The sequence below is a fragment of the Calypte anna genome, chromosome 1, assembly GCF_003957555.1.
Source record: "Calypte anna isolate BGI_N300 chromosome 1, bCalAnn1_v1.p, whole genome shotgun sequence".
NCBI classification, from domain to species: domain Eukaryota; kingdom Metazoa; phylum Chordata; class Aves; order Apodiformes; family Trochilidae; genus Calypte; species Calypte anna.
In genome coordinates this window covers 113,933,485-113,958,253 of record NC_044244.1, presented here as the reverse complement: position 1 = coordinate 113,958,253, position 24,769 = coordinate 113,933,485, and positions in this window count along the sequence as shown.

Sequence of the window (24,769 nt, the reverse complement as noted above, 5' to 3'; positions counted from 1 at the left end):
AGTCTCCAGCCTGTTGTACCTTCAGGTCTTTTTCGTGTTCCTGAAACACACGAACTAGGTCAGATTTTCGTCTCCACGGGGCACTTCTCCTCTCCTGTGCAACTCCTACCATGCCCACATATAACTTCACACCACTTTTCCAGCCATTCAGCTTGTCAAGAGACAGCACAGGCTATGACTCCACCAGAAATATATAGAGTTGAACTGGAGACCTGTCAGATGCAAAACAGCATGGCTGTTATTTGGTGGGAGAATTAATTGGTGTCTTTTGTCTCTAAGTACTGCCACTGTCACTGCCTTCTGCCAGGTTTGATTACAAGCTGATCAGTGGAGCTCAAAAGCTCATAGTTGAGGACTAACAGATAAACCGAGTGTGTGTGTCTGTGTGTGTCTAGGAAATGAGGCTGAAAGGAATATTAGCTGTGTCCTGTTAGCATGTTTACAGTTATCTTTCTGGCTAATATTTCTGTTGAACTTGCCCCTGAGACTCTGATCAACTCAATGCTAAGCGCTGTATAAACAGATAGTAAGGCAGGGTCTCTACTCCAATTAAAGAGAAGTAAAGTATGAAAAGCTATACTATTTAGTTATTAAAAATAATGACTCTTGTAAATATGCAGTGAGGAATAAATTGCACACAAGCATGGCAAACCAAAACAGAGACAGCTTCAGGCTGTCGTCCATATCTGATCAGCTGAAAATAAAGATAGATCCAAACTTGTCCTATATGAACCCAACATGGAATACATACGTGGCTTGCAAAAGTCATTCACAATAGTTCAAATGCTAAACACAAACCCCCATCCACTACTCAGAAGGAATTGCTAATGAAAGGGTTAAGACTTAAACTATGGCATCAAACCTTCCAGTATCAGACAGGCAACAGAAGCTTATCCTCTCTAGAGATTAACCACTCTTCTCCTCTGCCTCACTATTAAACACCCGTTCTAGTTTTCTCAATTGCCATGGGTTCAGGACACTCATTTATAGGCGATAGGGCCAGATCTGAATTGCTATGGTTGCAGCCCCTCCTCATCCTGTTGTTTTATTTCATGTTTCCTTGGAGCAGACACTGGCATCTTGCTCTGGTACAGCTCAGGGAGATGCCCTAGCCACAGGATCACAAAGTTATCAGCCACCTTAGCTCTAATATTTCATCAGTCTATACAGTCATGATGGGTCCTGACTGGGATAGTCAATAGTTCGATGGTCAGGCCACTTTGTTAGGAGAATCTCTTAGATCTGCCCAAATCAGGCAAGGTGGAGCTCTGAAAACAGGTTTTCCATCTACTGAGAGATTGCCCTAACCAATGGATGATGGGTGGAACTTTCCCACAAGCTCAGGAAGTAGCTGAGTGGGGAACATGGGCCTCTCAGCATAACAGGCTCTATGCCTAAATGCCTCACCTGATTTAGTTATTTTCAAACTTTGCTACATACATGAACCAAATCAGACTGGAACGGTACTCCATCAAGGCTCTGCAGAGGAGCAGGACACCCAGCCTTCTTCTGTCTTTTTCCTTGCTACATCAAGCAGGAGTTATGCAACTTGTGTTGATCGGGGTGTACAAAACAAACCAAGCCCTTCCCACAGAGCATCCCTTGGCCATCCCAAGAAACTCTATCATGCGTGCCTGGCTCAGTGTCAAGCTCCTAAAAGAGCTCATGTTGGTCAGCAGAACATGAGTTGAGAACTAGGATTCCTGGTTTGCAAAACACTGCCAAGATGCCATCCAGCAAATGGCTAGAATTTAACTACACGTATTGTGACAAAAATGGCCATATGAGGTGCTCCTCACTGGTTAACATGGTTTGGGTTTTTCTGGTGGGTTTTTTGTTTGTTTGTTTTTGTGAGGTTTTTTTGAAAGGGAAGAGGTTTTAGGAGGGTGTAGAAAACTTAGCAGTGAAGCATCAGGAAAGCAAGTCAAACAGAAAAGCAGTAAAGACTTCAGTTTTGACATTTCTTGTCTTGAATCCCAGCTTTCCTATATGGGGAGGGATGTGGGGTGGGAAATCGGTACTTACTTATTTTTGGAAGTTAAGATGAAGTCATTATGGCTTGCACGGTATGTTTGCTATTATGAAGCTGCAAACAGAGCTACAGAGAGAGCATTTATTGGGAGATATTGTCAGCTGGCAGTCTCAGGCACTTGAGTACCCTCCATAACATGCATAACGGAATCAATTTAAACCTAGTGAAAGGGACATTGTCTGATAAAGTAATTCCTCTTTGAACACAAGATGGCAGCCTTAAATAAATGCAACCCCGCACAGCTTTTAATCTTACACATCATTAAATTCCTAATTTACACATTATGTTTTCATGGGCCAACCCATAACTCATTAGTGTTGAACTCATGAGTTGTAAAGACCAACATACTAGACAAATGCTGGTTTCTTTATATGTTTTTTTTCAGGTGGCACTTCTCTTTCAATTTACCACAGAGCCAAACATCAAATTCAACATTGAGAAAGTTTTCTGATCTTGTGTGCTTTTTGCACCCTCTACCCTAAAGAGAAACCTCTCCAATTACTGCTCTGTATCCACAGATTTTACTGACAGAGTGGAGTAAGGAATGGGGAATGCAAAGGTTTTTCTCCTTTTTCAGGATACTGAGTTCCATGGAAGATAACTCTTTCCATAGGAAGATACGTCTTTCAGTAAGAGGATTTCAAACTGGCCTTGAAGCCAAAAACAAAATGGTCTGCAAAAAAACAAAGGGTTTGGAGTTGGTCTTCCCACTTTTCCACAAAACTTAGCACAACATCAATGTTTTGTTCTCTTGTCCTTTCATTCTTTGGTCTGGGTGTTGCCTGAAAGAAGAAAAGTCACAAATGCCATCTGAAGAGGAAGGGGTCCATGTCAGTACCATGACACAAGAAATAACTGTACCTGAATGGGTTGTAATGGCAAGAGAAAGGGTACAATCACTTTTTCTGCCTTGGAAAACTATAGATCAAAAAATGTCAAGGGTATAAGAAGTATTTGCAAGAGAGCTGGTACCACTGTTTCAATATTGCATGTAAGAACATAAATGGCCCTTTCAAGCCATCCTCTGGTCTCAGTTTCCCTATAGAGGCAGCAGGGGACTATGAATCACCACATGGGGCCATGGAAAGCAGAGCAGCAAGGAAAGGCTTGAGGCTAAGGTTGTCCTTCCTGGGCTGGGCTGCCATTTGTCATGGCCACAGTCTCACCAGTCTGCAAGAGCAGATACTTTGAGCAAGCCAGGACCCAGCAGCTCAGGGCCTCTATACCTTGCTGAAAGTTGGCTGAGGTTCTCAGATGTCCAGCAACGTTGTTCATGACAAGGAGAAGTTCAGGATCATCCCTTTCCAACACAGCTGAGGAGGCTGCTTGGGAAAGTCGGTACTCCTCAGGGGAATGTTCCGCTGTGCTACTGCCCAAGAAAACCCACAAAACTAAGATCAAGTAATCCTGATGAGAAGAGAGGAGAAATCTTGTCACCTCAACTGTAAACAGTTGTAGGATCTCCTCCCCATCCTTCACTAAGCCAGAAAACAGAAAACATCCACATCATCAGAAGAAATCTTGATTTAAGTCCCCCTCAATTCCTTTCATAGTCATGTCTCAAGCAGCTTGCAGTGCTTGCACCACTAGGGATCTTACAGACCCTTCGACCCTTTTAGAGAAGGACAGTGCTGACACAAGTCATCTGCTTTGCATCCCCCTGTAGCTAACTTCTTATTACTGTAGCATGGATGTCTTCACCCTCACCCAATCCATTTTTCTATCTGTTTCATTACATAGACATTCATTTTTCTCCTGTTTTCTTTATCCCTACTTTCTCTTTTGGTAGGGCAATTTTGTTCATGATGACTCAGTGTCTACCTAAAGGGGAAAAGTCAGTAGAGAAAGACAAAACAACCAGGCAAAGTATCTTCCTGCTGGCACCAATTTCCCAGTGGAAACTCTCAATGAGCTTGTGCATGGGGAGGGCCAGTCTCTGTGTAGCAGTGTGGGACATTCTTGTGCAGCAGATAAAGGGACTGTGTCTCTTTACAGAGAGTAAACTACCTGGGGAAGAAAGTGGTTTTGTGATGTATGAAACAACATCAGCAGCAGTAGACTTTGTCTTAATGTCTGGCACAGATTTTCACCCTGACTTAAAATCATACTGGGCTTAGCTTACTCCTAGGGTAAAAGGGTCCAGTGACTGAATCAGTTATATGATCATTCACTTTGCACTCCTTCAAACACACAGACACTTGGAAAGCCAAGCTGCATTCTGTCTTTCCTTCACATTTTCACCCTTTCTGATCACTCTAGAAGTCTAATGCAACCACCAGCAACATCTGTGCAACTTCCTAAGGACATAATTTTAAAACGATGGATTGCAACAAGCATAGTGGGAAGGGATGGATTCCTTTTGTGGTTAAAACACAGCAGGAGGCCCTCGAAGATTTAGGTTCCATTCCCAGACCTGCCCAATAGTTTGAACAATTCATTCAATCTTTCCAAGATTCTTGTTCTGCCGTATGAAAGGGGAACAGCATTTAATGGGGATGGCTATGAGGATTAAGGCACGCCACGTGTAGCAGACGAGGGTTGTATTCCCAGATGCAGAACAACCAGTACTCCCCTTGGCTTGACAGCTCTCCTTTACTCCTGCCAGAGGTGGGACGCAGCCCACAGAGGTGGCAATTACAGCACTGACAAATTACAAAAATTTGCACAAAAAATTACAGCGACGCAGGGCACAGGGCACGGCCTCCCTCCTCCCTTGGCACGGTGCCTCCCCAAACAGGGCTGAGCCACACATCTGCTGCGGGCAGGGCAGTGACCCTGCAGCCAGCCCAGCCCTGACCAGGCAGCTGCGGGTATCCGCAGGGACAGGGTGGCCCAGCAAGCCCGGTGCTTGGTGCCACCCCTGCTGCCTTATGCATGGCAGTGGGCTTGGCAGAACTGGGCTGCCCTACCTGCCCTAACCCACAGCTTGGCCTGACAGCACCCTTCAGCACCCTGTCTGCGCCCTAGCAGCACCCTAGCAGCACCCTGCCAGCACCCTGCCTGCACCCTGCCCACTTGCTGCCCATGGCACCCCACCACCTGCCCTGCCCAGGCTGCCCACACACTGCCCTGCTCCCCATGTAGCACAGCTTCTCACTGGCAGGGCTGGTCTCCTGCCCCTCCAGGAGATCACAGGGAGTGCCCCCCCCACAGCCTCCCTCCATGCAGCCCCTCTCCAGCCAGCCTCCTTCTATCTCCTCCAGGGTCAGCACTTCCCAAGCTCCTTTCCCTGCTGCTGATACCCCCATGCAGGCAGCCAGGGTGACACACTTTTCTGTGCACCCCCTCACAGCCCACTCCTGGGGGAGCCCACCCAAAAAGCCAGGCAGCTCCTTGGCTGCATCAAGAGAAGCGTGGCCAGCAGGTCGATGGCAATGATTCTCCCCCTCTGCTCTGCTCTTATGAGACCCCTCCTGGAGCACTGCATCCAGTTCTGGAGTCCCTGTTACCAGAAAGACATGGACATGATAGAGTGCATACAGAAAAGGGCCACGAGGGATGATCAGAGGGCTGGAGCACCTCTCCTGTGAAGACAGACTGAGAGAGTTGGGGTGATTCAGTCTGGAGAGGAGAAGGCTCCAAGGAGACCTTATTGTAGCCTCCCAGTATCTGAAGGGGACCTACAGGAAAGCTGGTGAGGGACTTTTTAGGATGTCAGGTAGTGATAGGACAAGGGGGAATGGTTTCAAACAAGAGGAGGGGAGATTTAAATAAGATATTAGGAAGAAGTTCTTCACCATGAGGGTGGTGAGACACTGGAAAGAGTTGCCCAGAAAGGTGGTGGAAGCCCCATCCCTGGAAGTTTTTAAGGTCAGGCTGGACAGGGCTCTGAGCAACCTGATCCAGTGGGAGGTGTCCCTGCAGGGGGGTTGGAACTACATGATTTTAAAGGTCCCTTCCCACCCTGAAAATTCTGTGATTCTATTACATACCCCACACGGCCCCACAGTCCCCACCTCTGCACATCTCTTCCCTCACCCACAGCCCCCTGCAGCCTCCTCTGTGTTCTTACAAACACAGAGGGCTCGGGCAAACCTTTACGTGTGGCTGAGCCTCTGCTAACATGTCCAGAATATAAACAAAACATTCCCTTCAGCTGCACACTGCCAAAGGCAGCACCTCAACACCATGCAAAGGGTTCCCTCTGTTTCGGGCTCCTCCAAACTCCAGACTCACTCCACACCCTACATGGACCTGTTTCACTCCCAGATATAACCACACACAGCTGGAGCACGCACACACTTGTAGATGCTTGTAACAGAGGTACAAATAATCCCTCTTTTACAGACAGATTGGACCATTAGTAGAGAGAGGCCTAAATACGCAGCGCTCCTTAGCCATGAGCCAGCACGCCAGCTTCTAGGAAACGCTGTTGCCACTCTTGCAGTTGCATTCACCTCAGTCACACACCAGCTCCATTGTACACTGTACCACAAGCTCTTCCTCTGTACTAACCTCTTGCCCATACCCACTGATGTTTACCATCCGGGCCGTTCCCAAACACTGTTGTAATGGGCAAACCCTATGGCACAAACAGCTGCTCCCTACCAAACATCTCTCTCCATCAGTCTCACTCTGCATACACACACCTCCTGGCTCCAGGGTTGTGCTGCGTGTCTCCCAAGCACTCCCTACCTAGCTCTGTGCCCCTGTGCTTCACAGACAGTACATACTTCTGTAAGTATCCCAAATGCAGCCCCTACACTTCCACAGGAGCAACTTCCCAAACTCTCTGTGGAGGCACCATGTGTACATCCACACATTCCATGTGGTTTTTCAAGTTATCCAAGTCAATAGTGCTGTACTAGCAGGGTAAGTTACGTTGTGGTTGCCAAATCAAGAAGCAGATCCCTTGGATTTTCCTTAGAGGCAGATGCAGTCTGCCCAGAATGGAGACTCAGACTGCTTAGGGATTTTATTCAGCATATTCATTTGTTCACTTGTATTCAATAAACTAGAAAAAAGCCGTTGTAATATTAATTTCTATTTTTGCAGCAAAACATACATCAGTATTCCATTGCATCAGATGGTGTGCAAAAATAAAACAAGAGCTGACCCTCACACCGAACAGAATATATCTTATTTAAACAAGAAGACACAACAACCAGTAAGTACTAAGAAGTATGGTATTTTGAAGAGCTGTTCTCTTGTCTCTTCCTGCCTTACCACATGAATTTACCTTCAAAACTCATCATTCTTAACACTGCAGTCCCCCACTTTATGTCTTCCTCCTGCACTTTGGACACCAGGAAAAAAACAGGGTTTTTTTGTCTTTGCCACACTGATGGTGTAATCAGTTCTGTCTTGCTTCTTCCTGGCTTGTATCTCCAGCTTCTGGACACGAGTAGTGCCTTTGGTAAGATTTCACCCTGCTTTTTGCCTTTTTTCATTGTCACAAGGTCAAGTCACTTCCTTACAAATGACCTAATGTGGTCAAGGTTGTTTTCCTTGACATACTTTATTGCCTTTTAAATGTTTTAGTGTTTTGACTGTTCCTCAGGTTGAGCACAGGATGTTTGTTACACAGTTAAGAGGTTAGTACTCTGAAGTTCGGGGAGTGATATATGTGCGAGTCATGGTTCATGCTTTCTTTTGGATTTAATTTTGCATCCTCTTGTGCTCTGTGGTGAGCACAGAGTTTGCTGCTTGACAGGCAGACACCTAATATTTAAACTTTATCTTACATAAAGGCTTGGGCTAAAATTCTTTTCTCTGATTTTTGGAGCAACAGAAAAGGGTGAACAGCTGAAGTGAAAGAGGCAACAAGGAGGGGCTTTGCGCTCCTGATCCCATGCTGCAGTAAGGAACTGTATAGACCTCTGACAAAAATAACTCTCTAGCATAAAGGGAGCTTTAATTCCCCAGGCCAGGCACCTTGCAGTTTTCCCTGCAGAACTCCTCAGTCCAGTGGTACTCCTGGGCCTTGTGGTGGAGGAGAAGAGCAACTCGGGTCATAGCATCCTGCTATAATCCTTGGGGGATTTCAAATGTCTGGTTTTCGAGCTTTCACAACCTCTGCAGACCCAATTAGAATACAAGGGCTGAAGAAAAGGGAAAGAATCTTCCCCTTAAATACTTGGTGCTCGAAGCACTGAAGTGCACAGGGTTTCCTTTCTTTTTCTCTCTTTTTTATTTTCTACCACCCCCCTGTTTTTGTGGGTTTTTTTGGCTGAGACTGAATTTTGCCTTTTCCTAACCTGATTTGGCTTCCCATCTCTGTCTGTAGCTGATGTCCTGAGCCAGAAATGTTGATTTAACAGTGACAGATCTGACAAGATCAGAAAGAATAGGAAAGGAGACCTTTCTGGAGATAACCATCCAGTGAAAATAGATAGGTCTGTGAGACTTCCCATATCCAGGGGCACTGGAGAGCAATGATTTCTCTCTCCAGAGTGCTCGTTTTCCAGGAACTAAGCACACTGGCTTTCAGAAACTATTTCCTTAATTACTTACAGCTGGTTTGTCAGCACCAAGAGATGCCATGGGTAAAGCAGGTCTTCCCATAGCATTTTGTTCCTGACTTCCCCTACTCTGACAAGCCACAGCAACAGAGGACAGTTCTAAAAGGAGAAGGCAAGTCTGTGGGGCATATGAGTGGCTGATCATGGGTCAAAGGTGCCAGGAGAGGTTTCTTCTATGAATGAAAGGTTGAACGTTTGTATTCCCCACTCCAAAGATATTGTGTCATGTGAGGTTACTTTGTGCTGCCTGCATCCACACATGCTCCTTCCCAATCATTCAGGCATCTGAGCTGCAATGACAGATAGTCCATTAATGGCTAAAAATTCGCCCTTGCACGGTTGCTAAAAAAGGTATGAACTTTCTGTAAATGGCAGAAGTTTTATAGTTGTTGGAATAAATGCTACTTAGCTGGTTTCTCAATTTTAGATAAGGATTTTGTGTCTTCCTTGATGTGCTCAGTGTGCCAAACGATCAGTATGTCTGTGTTTTGCAGTTCCCACTGCTGGCCTCACTGTGGATAAGTAGTAACTGCTTGCAGAACAGTAGGTGAAGAGCTTCTGCATAAATCTTTTATTCCATCAAGTGTGATAGACTGCAAAAGACCTGCAACTTTTACTCCTATGCAAGAAGGACAATTCTTTTTTTATCAGAAATTTCACTGGTGGGGTATGTCTATCAGGTGGACTCTCCATAGCATAGAAAGCTTTCCTTGTCATGCTTTGATAGGAGGCATGAATGCCCTTGTTCTGAGAGAATTTAGGGAGTGTTTAATTTCAGTGTCATTGAAATAAAAGAGTATTTTAGAAATTTTGTGAAATGCTATTGTTTTCTAGGCTGACCTTTAGAGGCTCTGTATTCTCATGGCAGTTTGTTGCTATGGGGATCACTTCACATGGATGAGAACATGAACCAGTATATAGAGGTATACTGGGTGCTGTATGCTGCACTTTTTCAGTGGTGCTGTACGATTGGAAATTGCTCCCAGAAATCTGGTAGGCTGACTCATAAACATAGGGAGAGGTTGCTTCAACTGACATCCCTTCTTTCCTATAGTATCCTGTATTGTTTGGTAAGGGTAACTTTTTTGTAAGTTAGTTATTTTCAGTGGTGCCATCCCATCTGTTTGGTATTCTCCTAACAAATACAACTTGCAGCAAACTGAGGATCAGTCCTGGAGGAGTCAGATCAAGAGAAGGGTTTGAGCTATACATCTCTATGATGTAATTAAGTATTCTTTTCTCTTTTTTTCCTTGGGTTTTATTTTCTTTTTTACATCACCTGTAATGTAACAGTGGTTAATGCCTCCTGGAGAAATCCAATAGAAATTCAGAAATACTTTGTTGTTGGACAGATAACTGAAAGAAAATTATTAATCTACTAACCTTGGATTTAGGAGATACAGGTTCAAGCCCTTGCTTGCTGCAGATTTTCCATGTCACACTGATGCATCCTAGAACATGTGCACTAGTCTCTGTGCATGAGTTCACAGACTGTAAAGCAGCATCACCCTGTCTCTCAGTGCAAGGTGAGAAGAATGAAGGCACATGGCCTCAGCTGGGTAATCCCAGCTTCTTCACAAGGGAGGCTGCAGGCCCACAGCAGCAAGGTGAGCAGAAGATGTCTGGGACAGTGCCTGAAGTGTGCATGGCAGAGAAAGTGATGGCAAAATACTCTGTTGAAGTTCTGGTGTGATGCATGCTTATATTAAAAACCAAGGCTGTTGGAAGCCATGGGAATGGGTACCACACAAGCGCCTGGCAAAAACAAGGCTAATTTCTGGAAGCTAGAACATAATTTGCAGCTGCTCATGCTGACACAGATTTCTCTGTGGTTTCATTTCTTGAGGACACTTCTGTTCTGTATGGGCATAATTAGTGACAGTGACCAATATCCCAAGGGAGCGTCTGAACTGGAATGCAGCCATCCTGAATATGCAAACTCATGAGAAGGTTACCTGAGGAAAACACATTCTCCTAATCTTTCTCCATTCCCACATCACATACACAACCTCTTTTGTACAGACCCAAGTACTCATCAGCTCCTCAACTAATCTGAAAGATAGACCGTTGGTTACCAAAGAGCTCTCCCCTTCTTTAGCACCCTACATGCAACATGAGACACACAACAGGCTGGTATAAACACCATACCACCATACCTTCAAATGCACACGATGCACAAAAGGAGTCTTTGTATGTAGCATATACTTGTCAAACATGTATGATGGTCCCTCTAATGATTAATCTACAAGGGACAAACATTCATGTTTGTTGCTATGCATGTTATCTTCAAACCATACCTAAAAAGCTGAGATGAAGGCACATAAAGCCAGTATTCCACATAGTCCCTGGAACATCTTCCACAAAAACACTCTTCCCCACCCCAAAACACAGTTTCTCTTTCCCTTCTTGATGAAAAACTCATCATCAAAAGTATTTCTTTTTTTAAGTGAATCCAGAAACCAAGTCTTTGAGCTGCTGTCTTTGCAGTTTCCTGAGCCAACCCTGCTTCTCTACACAGTTCATCATTGTTTTCTTTGTGCTCTGTCTGCTCTACCCCCAAGAAACATTCACAGACATTGAATATAGACTTCAAAAATACACATGCCTGAACACGGCTCTTTCCACACCTTCTGAGTCTGTAAGGGATGGATTCTGTAGGATTTGGAGCTTCAGGGAAGAATGCATCCAGCAGACATGTCACAAGCAGGGGATGGGAAAGTAATGCCAGGGTTGAGCAAAAAGGTTGATCATGTTGGAGAGAAAAATCACAAACACTCCCCAGCAACTGGGATCATGGTCCATCCCCAAAAAGGGCTTCACATCTGTGAAGAAACTGCCTGAGGGTAATTGGGTTTGCTAGAGTTGCCTAATTAATAAACGATTTGACTTGGAGATTGGAAATGATAGTTGTAATTCTGGCATAAGCACAGGGGTACTGGGGCTGCTGCTGCAGTACTATTAAGAAAGGACTTTCCTGCACCGTCTAATGACACTATATGGCAGTTTGAGGAATGTGGAGTTGTTTGCCCAGGAGACCAACAATGTGATAATATTGGCATATAACCTTCTAGTATTTGAGTAATTAGTTGCTTAGCTACTTTGGATAGGTCATTATTTTGCAAACTGGAAACATTTGCAAGTGCTGATATTTTCCTCAGTATGGTGGAAGAGCTAAACCTATTTTGGCAGTGTTCAACTCCTAGAAATATATATGCATAAATTGTTTCTAATGAGACCATCTGCCTTTTATAGCCCCTTTGGAACTAAATAGTACCCAAAGACCACTCTGTCTTTTAGATCTCTGTGGTCAGAAAAGCTGCTCCTGGCAATAAAAGCATATAGGTTTTTTGCAGGTAGATAAGCTTTTGATTCCTACTTTTCATGATGTGTTTTTGTGTGTCTACATGTGAACACAGGTGCATGATACTGCTTGTTTTTCTTAAAATTATTAGAAATAGCTGGCCCAAGTCTTATAACAGATAGCATCTCGTTTCTCATCTGCTAAATTAGTATTGTCAAAGGTACCAGATAGTCCGATCTTTCAATTACAGGGCTGGGAGGGGGGTGCAGACGTGGATGAGAGCTTTGCAAAGCTCCTTCACTTTGTCAATATCTTCTTCCATTTGCAAGTGAATAGAATCGTTTTAAAGGAAGTATCCTCAATTTAAAAACACAGCTGAGTTGCTCAGACTCTCCGCCTCTCAAGCAGAAGCTCTCACATTTAGGCTCGGGCAGAGAAACCCCGCTCCGGCCGTGCAGAGCGCTTTATGTTCGCAGCCACCGCCGATCCCCGCCCCTCGCCCGGCAGGCGGGGGATGCGCGGGGGCTCAGCACCGCTCAGGCCCCGGGCAGCCGTCGTCCTGGTGCCCACGCCAGGCCTAGGGAACAAGTTGCTTCTTCTACCTCTGTTTGTAACCATACACCAGTTACTACAAAAAATAATAATACAGTAACCTATAATTCAGTGCTTGCTTCCTCTTGGCCGCAGCCCACCGAACGAGAATAGAGGAGTCGGGTGCTGGGTTTCAGTCAAATCCCCTTCCAAGACCTTTGAAAAGCCTCCGCTGGATGTTTGTTTGTTTATTGTTTTTCTCTGCGACCACGTGGATGTATTTGGCCTTAGTCTGAGGCTTGGTAAAGCCGTACTCCCTGGGGCTTCTCTTTAAATACTCCCTGCGGTGTCTGTCTGAGGAGATGGTTGTACACATTGGACCCGTCTCAGAAGGACGATCTGTGCAGGGGACAGCAAGCTGCTCCCCCAGCTTTATAGGCAGCACCAGAGGGGTGCTAGTGTCCGTGCTGCAGAGCTGCAGACAGCAGAGTCAGCTGGGTACATGAAAACACATTTTTGCCCTTGAACACCTATGGTATCGGCTCTGCTTGCCCCAGAGGAAGCGACTCCCCGACAGCCATGCAGCTTCATGCCTATAGCATCCTGTTCCTCACCCTGTTCCCAGCGCTGCCACAGGCCTGAGGAGAGCAGCAGCAAGAGCAAAAGGAGCTGTAAAACCTGATGTAGACACAGCCTGGAGTCTGTTGCTAAACTAAAAGCCATGAGTGCCCAGACAAAGGCACACAGGAGAGGATTTTTAGGGCGTACCTGGTAGGTGACCAACCCTGAGGTAGTCAGATGTTTCTGTGATACTCTGTCTTGAATTAAATATTATCTGCCAGGTCACATTAATTAACATTCCATCTGTCATAACACAGCAGGGTAGTGAGCTGAGGAGGGGAGGATAAACACTTTCCTATTCACTACCTGCTGTTAATTAGTGGAAGAATTAAATAATAAAATTTTTTTTAGAAGCTGAAGTCTTTTAAGGGTTGGTGAATCAATGCTTTGTGGTAACTCAGCTGCTTTGGGTGAATCTAGGGTCTCAACTATACCCAAGATTAATTCAGAACTTCAACCAGTGAACATAGTGCATATTCTCATCTTAATTAGTCTGACAGTAGCCATGCTAGGTACAGCTCAGGACAAATGTACACTCAGGAGGCTTAGGGCTGGAGTTTTTTCAGTCATCATCTCTGCATCCCATGAAAAAAAAATATCTCCCTTTGAAATATTACTTGTCCTATTTTGTCTCAGAAGAAAGTTTTTCTGGGAAGATTGATATAACTCCTATGGTGTTTTTAGAGCTGCAGCACTTTGAAATGTATCTGAACTTTTCTTTAGAAAACTTTTTTTTTTTCCTTTTTTTTCCCTTTTCAGCTCAAACACAGTCCACAATTGCCTGGCCTTGTGTACCTGTCTGAGGTAGGTTAAGTAGCATAAATAGAATTTCTAAAAGTTAGTGGTTTGTCCTATTTTTTCAAGTGTGGTGAAAACCCATTTGTCAGGTGGCCAGTATTCACCACAGAAATTCTTATTTTAACTTACTTTACAGTTAAAGATTTGTAAGCATCTTTGTAAGAGACAGTATATAACACATGGGAGTTCTTACAAGGCAGATAGCTCTGCACTGAATGTGGCCACCACTACAGCCATGCCAGCTGTGAGAGAGGAGTAGTGTCATCCTGCCCCATGTAGCTTTGTTTGCATCGGGCTAACCAGTCTCAGTCAGTTTGATGGCTGCTAAAGATACTTGTCTGACTCTTTGGCAGAGGTTGTTTTTGTAGTTTTATCCAGCCAGCTTAACTGCTACATCTGCATTCACAGTAGAAGTGCTGGAATTATTCCCCTACCTACAAAGCACCGCGATGCAGACACTGTGTGGCACAGCACTAAGAGGACAAGCCCTGAGAGTGTGGTCCCTCTTAGTCTTTGTTCCAGAGATAATGGGATTTTCAAGATATGGGGAGCTGGGAGAGAGTTTACTTGCTTTTTGAATATAATGGCTGGACTTTGGCTTTGGTATTGTTTTCAGCAAAACACACTTTAAAGCAGAACTTTTTGTTTTCTTCATGAGCTTGTTTGTTTGCAAATACAGAGTCTCTATCAGCAGGCCAGGTCTTCTGCAAATATGTGTCTTAGTGTGGTTAAAGGCCATCTGTACACAAAAGATACCATCTGGTTTGTAAGCCCCAGCCCCAGGGATCAGAAGGAGACTTCCCTTGCCACTTTTATCAGAGCTCCAAGACGCCTTCCTCTGGACTGGGTCAGAGCTCTGAGCTGAAGTAATGTCATTACATGTCTTTGTGTAGTTCAGTAAAATTGAGCAAAAGTTCACATCTTGGTTAGGAAAAGGCAGCAGTCAGTAGAGTAAATCAACACAAGCAAACTGCATCTGTTGCACTCAGAGTGATGTGGCCCGCATCACTTACTCACATGAATGAAATATTATGCGTGTGAGAGGATGTTCAAGCACAGGCAGGAAAAATAAAAGTTCAAAAGAAAATGCAAGGCATAGGCAGAACAGGGTCCTCTCTCTCACATTCTTTTCAGAAGCAGTCAGAGATGGACACCATGTGAGGAGTAGGGATGAAGCTGTGGAAAGTCCAAGAGCGTTTTGGGTTGTGTCCCTTTCATTGTAATTCCAACTTGCTCATGTTGCAGATCCCCTGGAGAAAGAGGGAAAGGTGACAAGGCAAATGGCTATGTTAATTTCCATGGGTTTTGGCAAGGAAGGGGGGAATCGAAATATTCAGAGTAATTGCTGTCTTACAGTATTTCACAGGGTAGGCGCACAAGTAGGAATTTTTTTACTCCTTGCCATCTCCAACATGAGGTGGACCCATCAGAGAATGCTCACTGGAGTCACTTTGACAGTTAGACTGGGTGATCTTAGAGGTTTTTTCCAACTGTGATTCTGTAATATTAAAGGTGGACAAAATGGTTACATTTTACAAAATACACCTTTGTGTTACCAGGTGCCTTGTCTGTAACCAGTCTGAGAGTTTGAGACAGAGAAAGGTACAGAAGTGTTCTTGAGTGGTGCATTGGTTCTGAACACAGACTTCTGGCCATGCTTGTTACACAGGCTCACCACCCCAATTGTGAGGCACTGAACACTGACAGATGAATTTTGGTCATCAGACAGGACACATTCCTAAGCTACTGAGCTGTCTTCAACACCACTCATAGCAAGATCCACGTTTCAGGCAGCAAGCCAAACAAAAAAGTTCTTACACAAGAGTGCACAGTGGTCAGATGATCGTGGCTATCTTAAGCAATGCAATCACAGTCCCACCAGCAGCATTAATAGGAAAGCATTCTTGCAATCAGTTTTTGGAAGGCTACACTGGTAATTTTCAATTTTCTACCCAGCCATAAGTAAGCTGTGAGAAGGTGGAGGTCTATGCCTGCTGTGTGCATCCACACAGGGGGACCAGGCTTTCCCTTAGCTTTTTTCCTCAAGCATCTCCATTCTGACATGACGAATGTAATTGGCAGCTTTTCCAGAGAAAAATTGTACTTATTTCTGGCATCATAATACAGCGAGGAGAGAAAGTATCTTCACCACCACCTGCCAGTGCAGGTAACACTCACAGAGTACTAGAAATAGCAAGCCACCCAATAAGCCCTGGCATAAAAATATTACATAAATCACAATGATTGTTGGAATCCTCTCTTTGTTCTCCCCCCCTGCCTTTTCTTTCTGGTCTTCAATTTCAGCTCTTTCTGCATACTGTTGGCTGCAGCTCTTTCTGATTTTATTTTAACCTCTTTGCACAAAGACTGTTTCCTTTTAGGACTTTTCCCTGTTCCCAGGACTATTTTTACCAGTTCCACCTCAATCTCTTTCCCCTCTGACTCACAGCTGGGAATCCTCTCTTGAATCATTCCTCCTTCCCTTATACCCACAGCATCACTCCTCTGCTGGAGGACAGAGCATGCTTGTCGATTTCTGCCTAGAAAAAAAGGACATCTTGGAAACTCAGTGCCTGGAGGTGGATCAGAAGTTGCTCCTTCCAGACACAGAGCAAATAGGCTTCCTTGGCTTTCGAAGTGCTCAGCCAAGTTCCCATCACTCCTGAAAGGTGAAGTGTCCTCAGCATTTCTGTTTGGTCCCTCTTCACTGTCCTTCGGATGCCAGGCATCTGCCAAAAGACACTGAGCATTGCATGTAAGCTGACATGCTACTGACCCCTGCATGGCCAGAAACAGCTTCTCCCTTGAGCTGACCACCTTCAAAGACAAAACTCTGCTTCTTACCCCGGCCTCTGCAAGATTGCTCCTGCAGAACGCTATCCTTCTTGTCCTGTTGATAAATTTTTTAAAGGCAATAAATCTCCACATCTTTTAATAATTCATTTTCATTTGAAGAGATTTCAGGTGAGTGCTTAGGTTCTGACTTTCTCTTGGGACTTGGTGGATGGCAAGGAGCCTGCAAACCACACGGTTCCAAAATTCCCATGCACACACCTGCCCTCAGCCTCCCTGTGTGCCTGGGGATTGCTGGTTTGACATGCTGGCTCCCGCTGCCTGTCAGCAGAGGCGCTGCGGGGAGCTGTGTCTTTAAGAGCTGCATCCTTTCCCCATGCCATGCCTTTGGGGTTGTGCTCTCCCTCTCCCAGACCTCAGATTCCCTCTCTGCAGGATGTCAGCTGTCCTTCTTGCCTCCTCCCTTCAGTGGGATGACTTCCTCTGCTCTTACTGTGATAAGAGTTTGTTTTGTTCTCCAACATACCCTGGGCTTACTACCGCTCTCTGCATTTTTCTGCTTTGATACCTGCATTTATGTTCTGATTCTCTCTCCTGGGGACATACTGCTTTTCTTTTCTCACCCAGAGCAGCTCTGCCGTTAAGACAGCTATAACTAATAGCATTGGGCTCCATCAACAAAGCAGAGTTCAATTTACCTTTTGCAGAAATCATACGGAATCAGGCACAGGCAAGAAACGTCGGGCTAAAGATTCATGGGGGGCTGGTTGTCTAAATAAGTTCCCTACTTCCTGATTTCTGCGGAGCATGGAAGCTGCCAACACCTGCTCTGTGCCCGATACTGCTTCCAATTCCACCAGTAGAAACTTTTCCCAAGAGATGGGAGCAGGTGATTTCCCAGGCTGGCAGGGTTGTTTTTTTTTTTTTTGTATCAAGGGCTCTGTTTCCACCAAGGAGACAGATAAGTGCAGGGTGTGGGTTTGCTGTGCAGCTCCTGGCTGAGCACAGCCTGCGTGAGCGGTGGAAATCCTTTGCTGCAGGCAGCTTGTACAGGGCTGGCTTTCCAAAGGGAAGGAGAGGCAGACACACAGCTTGAGGTCAGCCCTCTTGGAGGCTGCCCATGATGGGCAAGAGGACACAGGAGCTCTTGCTTTGCTCAAGCACCACGCATCTCAGCATCCCCCCATCCTCTAGAAAGAGAAACCTCACTGTCATTTCCACTGGTGCTGTTGTGCAGTATCAGTTGTGAAGGTCTGGTGTGAGATCTCATGCTTCTCTGGCCTGGTGCATCCCTGTCTCCTGCAGCTACTGGAGGAGAAGCAACAGGACCAGGGCAGGCTGCCTGACTCTGGGCACTGCCTGGGTTTGGGGCTGTAGGTTGACTCCATCAAGCCACAGACCTACAGAGACTCTTCAACACCCAGGCTTCAATCAGAGAGAAACAGGGTTTTTAGTGGTTTAAAAGTTACATATTTTCTATGCCTTTTGAAAATGTGTACTGAAGTGCTGATCTGTCCTTTGCAACTTGCTGGCTGTGAAAGCACCCCAGAATTTTACTGTGCAGGTACTCCTTCTTTCAAATGGAAGGGGATGTGGAAACTAATGGAAAAAATAGGTTGACTTTATACCAGTCCTGTAACAAAATAAACTGATGGGAATGTGTTAACTTTTGTTTTATTTAACTTTGCCAACTTTCAAGTCAGCTCTCAAGCACCCAGAAGGTTTTAGAAAATGTTTAATCTAGCTCAATTTCCTGAACTCCCTAACTGGACCACCGCATTTTCTGAAATACTGCCAAAAACCCTTAGTTGCTCGTCATGCTGCTCTTACTCAACTTCTTGCTGTCCTCTCACCCCCACCCTTGAGGCATTGTGCACGCCTTAATATAGTACAAAAAGAGGAACCTCCTGGACCTTACTGTCAGTGCCTGATGAAGCAAGCCCTGCTGATAGCCACCAACGTGCCTGGCAGAGGAGACTGTGCATGGCATGGGCATGAGCATGAGCATGAGCTGCCTGCATCACAGTGCCTGCTCCAGGTGTGCCTTGTCCACCCTTCCAGCTTCCTCTGCCTGTGGCATGAGCCTCTGAGCTCGGTGCTAGTCCCTAAGCCTGTCATGGGTGTACAGGACAGTGGGGCAGTCTTTCTTCACCCTGCCTCATATGGCAGGTTTGCTGTCCTGCTGCTTCTGATGCCCCATCCAGCAGCCACTGCCTGTGTTTGGCAAAAATCAAGAGTGGCTGCATCTCAGGGTCAGGGGACAGATACAATGATGAGCATCACCTCTTCCTTGTCTCTGCAGATATCCCAGATCAGGGAGCAAGAAGGGGCATGCATGGCACAGAAGGATAATGTGCTGATACCAAAGCCCTCAAAGATGCAGCTTTCAGACTTCAACATTTTTTATTTTTTTCCCAGCAGGCCTGGCACAGTAGCACAGCTTTAATAGGGCTGCAGCTCACTGAGGTTTTCGTCATTCTCCCACAGGGCGATGCTCAGTGTTTGGGGGCTTTATCACCATGTGATAAAAATTTCCTCCTGAAACTTAGTTTCCTTCCTTTCTCCCGTTCTTCCCTCTGTTGTCCACCCACGCCACTGGCTCCAAATAAGGGCAGCAAGCTCCCTAGAGCTCTCCACCACCTACTCATCACCCTGCTGTCCTTCCTCCCCTGCCTGCTTGTCCTGTCTCCTCTCCATCACAAAGGATACAGGAGGACAGGAAAAGTGGCTGGGCTTTTCCACAGATTTCTGGAAGGATTTGTTCTCTTTCTCTCCCCAGACCTGTCTAGCCCATCTTTAGGATTTTTGGAAGAGATGTCATTCATCCGCAGACCCAAATGAGAAAAGAAATTGGAGGGAAGATAAAGACAGCAGTAAGAAAAATGATGAACTGAACTGCTAGGGTCACACATCTGTCTACAACTCCTTACTGGTGAAAAGTGGCAGAGCTCACAGAGGCCATCAGAGACCTGCGGGGTCAGATCTAGCCCAGCAGTACAGCCCTGCTGTAGGATGATCAGTCCCAGCATGTGCAAGAAGGGGGGTGGCTGTGGCATTCCCAACTCCCCAGGCAGGGCTGACAGGGCAGCAATGAAGCCTCCAGGGCAAAGGGCTTTCCTCTTCTCTCCAGTGAAGAAGCTTTGCTGCAGGGTAGACACTGCTGGTAGGGAATAGCAGCATCCTCAGGTTTCTTGAGACAAACTTTTGCCAGGGGCAAGAGGGATCCTAGAGGCAGAGCCCTCAGGGGCTGGCAGGGCTGGGTTTCACATAGTCAAGATGGCTGCTCTTGCAGGTGTTGTGCAGAAGGTTAAACCTTCTGCTTCCACTTGCTGGAAGTCTCTATTCTCAGCATGATGGCACACAGGGTCTTCCACAGCTTCAGAGTCAAGGAGTTATTGCTCAGATATGATTTCCCCAGCCTTCACAGAATTATTGCAGGAGGGAGAGGATTAACAGGTATGCAAATCACAGTGGGTGGGGGAGGGAAAGCTATGCTCAAAAATTAATAAGTGCCATGGTGGTATTGCTGTTCAAGCTCTCCAGTGCCTTTTTAGCAAAACTAATCTGTTTTCAGGGTGAGTCCAGGCCTGACTGGAAAAGGAGCCGACCTTCCCCCTGCTGGCTCCTGCTCTGGGTCAGCCACCAGGACCTCCTGCACAGCTGGGCTAGGGAGGAGCAGCCAGCACTCCCCTGCACATGGACACACACACTGTGCAGAACTGCAGCATCTCCCCTCATCAAATGCTCAGGGCTGCTGCACACTGAAGAGGGGAGACAGCAGATGATGGCAAGAGCACAGCAAAGGCTCCCTGGTTAAGCCAGCATCTGAATGAACACAGGAAGTCCCCAGCATGTCCATCGCTGATGGGACTTACTGTGGTCCCTGACATGCTGAGCTGCATCAAGACCCCATGCCATGCTGCAGCTGCACCACACCTCTGCTCCTCCTGTCTGGCTGTCATCTGTTGGTGGCCAGTGCCAGGCAGCAACCAAGGCTGAGCAGGCAAATGAGTCCCTCCCTCACCCTGGGTACCTCCCCAGTTGCCCTGCCCCAGCTCTCAACCCTCTGTCCAGGTTTAATGTGAACAGGAGGCTGCACTTCTGCACCTCCTCATTATCATACCCAAGAGAGTATGCACTGTCAAGGGGGTGGCTAATGAAAAGCTACAGTGATGTGAATAAGACCCTTAACGCCAGATCTTGGTTTCTAAATTACATTGATTTAATGATTCATGTAGTTTTATTGGAGCAGTCAGCAGTGCTGCAAAACTTAAGGTGTTTCTAATCTCGCCATCCTGTCAGATGGAGGCTTTGTTTTAATGCCTGAATCCACCAGCCATTCAGCCAGGACCATCCAGAAGCCTGCCCCCTGTCCTCTTACCAGGGCCAGTTCCTTTCCAGGCTCCTGGACATCACTGTGGGCTGTTGTGATCACTGTGTAGATTACCCAGCACCTCTAGGGTCTCCTGCTCTCACTCCAGGACACTTGGGTGAAAATGGGGTGAGGAGATACTGGACACTGGCTGTAACACCAGACACCTCTGGGAAGTTACATTTTAACATTTGTACCAGGAAATAGAGTCTCCAGTCACAGGGTTAGACAAATACCTGACAAAGAAATAAACCTGTCAAATAAATTTACTTTACAAAAAGACCAAACCAGGCAGAAGTCTCCACTGTGTATTTTTAAAAATGCCCTACACCTTCACAAACAGACTGCCTGGGATACTGCATTCCTCCTCACTCTGGAGCTAGCAGCAGAAGAGGGGTACAGGTCCTCGGGGCTGTTTTTTGATTCTGTACCACCTGGGGAGCAGACCCACTCTCCTCCAGCACCAGCTGGGGAGGGATGAAGGCAACTCACCTTGCTCTGCCTCCAAAGCAAGGCTGAGGGCACCAGGAGTTGGCAAAGTTGAGGCAAGCACTGAGTGGGGAAGGGTATAACGTTGTTAGAAACTTAGCTGGATGTTTGAAGCTCTGGCAGGTCAAACATAGGCTAAGCACAATGCTGTGTTTATGAAATGACATGTAGCTGTAGAAATAAGCCTGGGAAGGGGCTTTCTGGATTTCTCCAGCCTGTGCTGCCCCTGCCACGGCTCCTGCTGAGCCAGCAAAACAGCCCAAGCCCCAGTGCCTGGGCAGCAGTGGACTGCTTTCCTCCTGACTGCACATGTTTACTATTAAATAACCTTGAAGACAGAGACGCAGCTTTGTGCCCACAGAGCCCTGAGCTGGTCTGAGCCACTGGTTTCTCCAGAATAACATACCCTCCCTTCTCTAATGTTTCCCAACAGTGAGAGCTGTTGCTTGCTGCTGCTGCCCGGAGTATTGACTCCCAAACTAACAAGGCACCTTTTTGCTGCAGCGTATTTGCATCTCTTTGTTGACTTTGCTAATCGAGCTCGATCCTGAGCCTTTGAGAACAGTGGTATTTGAAAGCATGCTGGCTCTTTGGGCATGGCAGCCATTTCAAGCAGGTAACCCCTTGAGGACCAGGTCACATAATAGTTGCGTGGGGAGCTGGTAGATGGGCTGAACATCCAGGCTTTGGAAACACACACTCAACCATCTTTCTGAGCCAAGGTAATGCCACACTGCCACCAAAAGGGCAACGCTTTGTTGCCCATCCCTGACCCCTTGTCCTGCTCCCATAGACAGGCACAGCTGAGTCCCTTGCTTTCAAGGGGCTGCGGTGATCTCCCACCCTCTACCCCCTCACGCTAAGGGTGTTCTGGTCCTGGCTTCTGCTGAGTTAGTGAGTGCAACCGGCTCATGGGGCTCCCAGCTGGAGCCACCCCATCTAGCAGCAGGAATTCCTGAGGCAGGTCTGCTCTGTCACCTACCTGTCACCATTGCTGCCCTGCTGAGCCTGCCTTGCAGTGAAGCACCCCAAATCCACAGGTGCTCTTAGCAAACGGTTTGTAGCACAGGTTGGGTCCCTAGGCTGGGGAAGCCAAGTTGGCCAGTGCAGCCAGGCAACTACAGAGCCACTCTTGTGATGTGCAGCTAAGGGACAAAAGGATGAAGTCACTCTGCGTCTGTTCCCATCTCAGGCATTACCCACCCGAAGCAGAGCCTCTCTTGCCCCTACCCAAGGGTTGGCCCAGTTTGGAAAGGGGAATTTTCTTCGTGTATCACAAAGGTACTCAAAACTGATATTTCTTCTGAGATGCTGCAGAGAGGGGAGCTAAAATCTCCAGCTTCAAACTATTTGTTTCAGTTCCCTTTGAGCTTTATTCCACCAGTTTCGGCATCTCAGCAAGGGAACTGGAGCCTGGCTCTGCCCAGCTGTCAGACACCAAAGGCCCATTAGATTCCTGTGGTGGTGGAGGAACTTGTCCTAAACAAGCACTCGCAGACCACAGACCTAACACGTGGCAGTCGCAGCCCAGGTCTCCTCTCTCCCAGCGCTGGGCTCTGTGATTAACAGCCGTGGTTTGAAAGCAGCCAGGCCAGGCTGTTAGAGAAAAGTCCCCTCGGCACATGTTGGCTCCAGCACTACATTTGCATACTGTATTTGCCAAGGGTTATTAGTGTTGATCAGCTGTTAAATAATCTGCCCTTTTCATTTCAGAAGGCCTGTCAGAACTTGCTTTCGCATAGGCTTTACTGAAACAGGAGTTCCATGGCATATTGGAAGAGGGGTTTCATTAGGGAGAATTTTCCTTGAAATTTTGACAGCTACAAATACTAAACACTGCCTCTGACATCACGAGCACCTGACACATATGTTGCCTAACTCTCTGCATCCTCAGTGTGTGGAAATGGCTGCACCACAGGGTGGTGGAAATCAGGCTACGGCCCCACTAGCACACTTCATTATGTCAGGGAAGGACCTAGGAGAAGAGATGAAGAGAAGGATAAATCCCACACCAGAAAATGAAATTATTCTCTGTTGGAGAAGGCTACTGTGAGGCTGCTGTGTATGGCTTTTGAAAACAGCCTCCCCTCGCTCTGTATCTGCAGGCATAAGGTCTTTGGGGTGACTTACAACTGCTTTTCACCATCCACAGTTTTAGCTGTGTCCCTTCAGGTCCATGCACCTTTTGCAACTGGCCAGCAAAAGGAGCTCCTGAGCATGGACCAGTGGCTGAAAAAGGGTAGCTTGTGAGTCATAAGGAAGCAGCAGGATGGGGTAAGAACCACATTTGGCCTCAAGGTTAGGCAGCTTTGTCAAAGGCCTCTGTAAAGTCAGGACAAAATTAAAAAAAAACAGCTTGAGGACTGAGGGGAACTTTGCAATAACCAACTGGTTGCCACACAGGTAATTATGCCCAGTACCCTACAAATTGCTAAAAGAGCCAGAATGGAATGAAAAATATGGATAAAGCAGGGAGCTGAAGAGTATGTTGATATGCATACCAGTTAGTCTTGAATAGCCTGATAGAAAAAAAAAAAAAAATGCTACTTTACAGGGAAAGGACCTTCACCATTATCAGCAAACAAACCAAAATACCCACCTGCAGAATGGCCTGGCACCCTGCACCTCCAGTTCCTCCTGCCTGCAGATTTTGAGTGGCTGTTGAACTCATGGGGCCTTTCCCCCTCCCAGTTTCTTCTTCACAGGGATGCACTTTCATAAAAGTGCTGGAGGGAGCATGCTGCCCACTCCCCCCCCCCCTTCTCCCAGCAGCCCCAGCATCCTTCCCAAAGCTGAGCCACAGCTGGAATCAAGGTGGTACCCACAGGGTGCATCTGCCAGTGGCGATCTGGGCGAGCAAGGCGCCTGCCAGCCTTGACAGCCACATTTCCCCAGCCCTGCTGGAGAGCCATACATAAGATGAGAAGACACCAAGAGTCTTGTGTCAGGAGCTGTCTCCTCTCTCTCTCTCCCACCACTCCTCTGGGGAGGAAAGAAACACAAGCAACTATGAAAACCAAATTATTTGATGATAGCGAACCATAAATCACGGGACAGGCTGTCTGCCCCCCACTCACCTTGCCAGTAGAGTGACTCAGTTGTGCCTTGCTGGTACTGCCTGTGTTACAGTCATCAGGTGACAAAGCCAGCAGTTAGAATTGATTAATTGATTTATACACTAAATAGGTATTCCTGCTCAATTAATCACAGGTTCATTAATGGATTACTATTTAAATGATTCTGATATTTTAAAGTACATATTATAATACAGATGCACATTTGCCTTAAAAAAAAAGAGCACCCCTTGCATTTATTAACATATTAAAAAGCAAATAAAGCATTCGGGCTGATATAATGCACAATGTGGTATT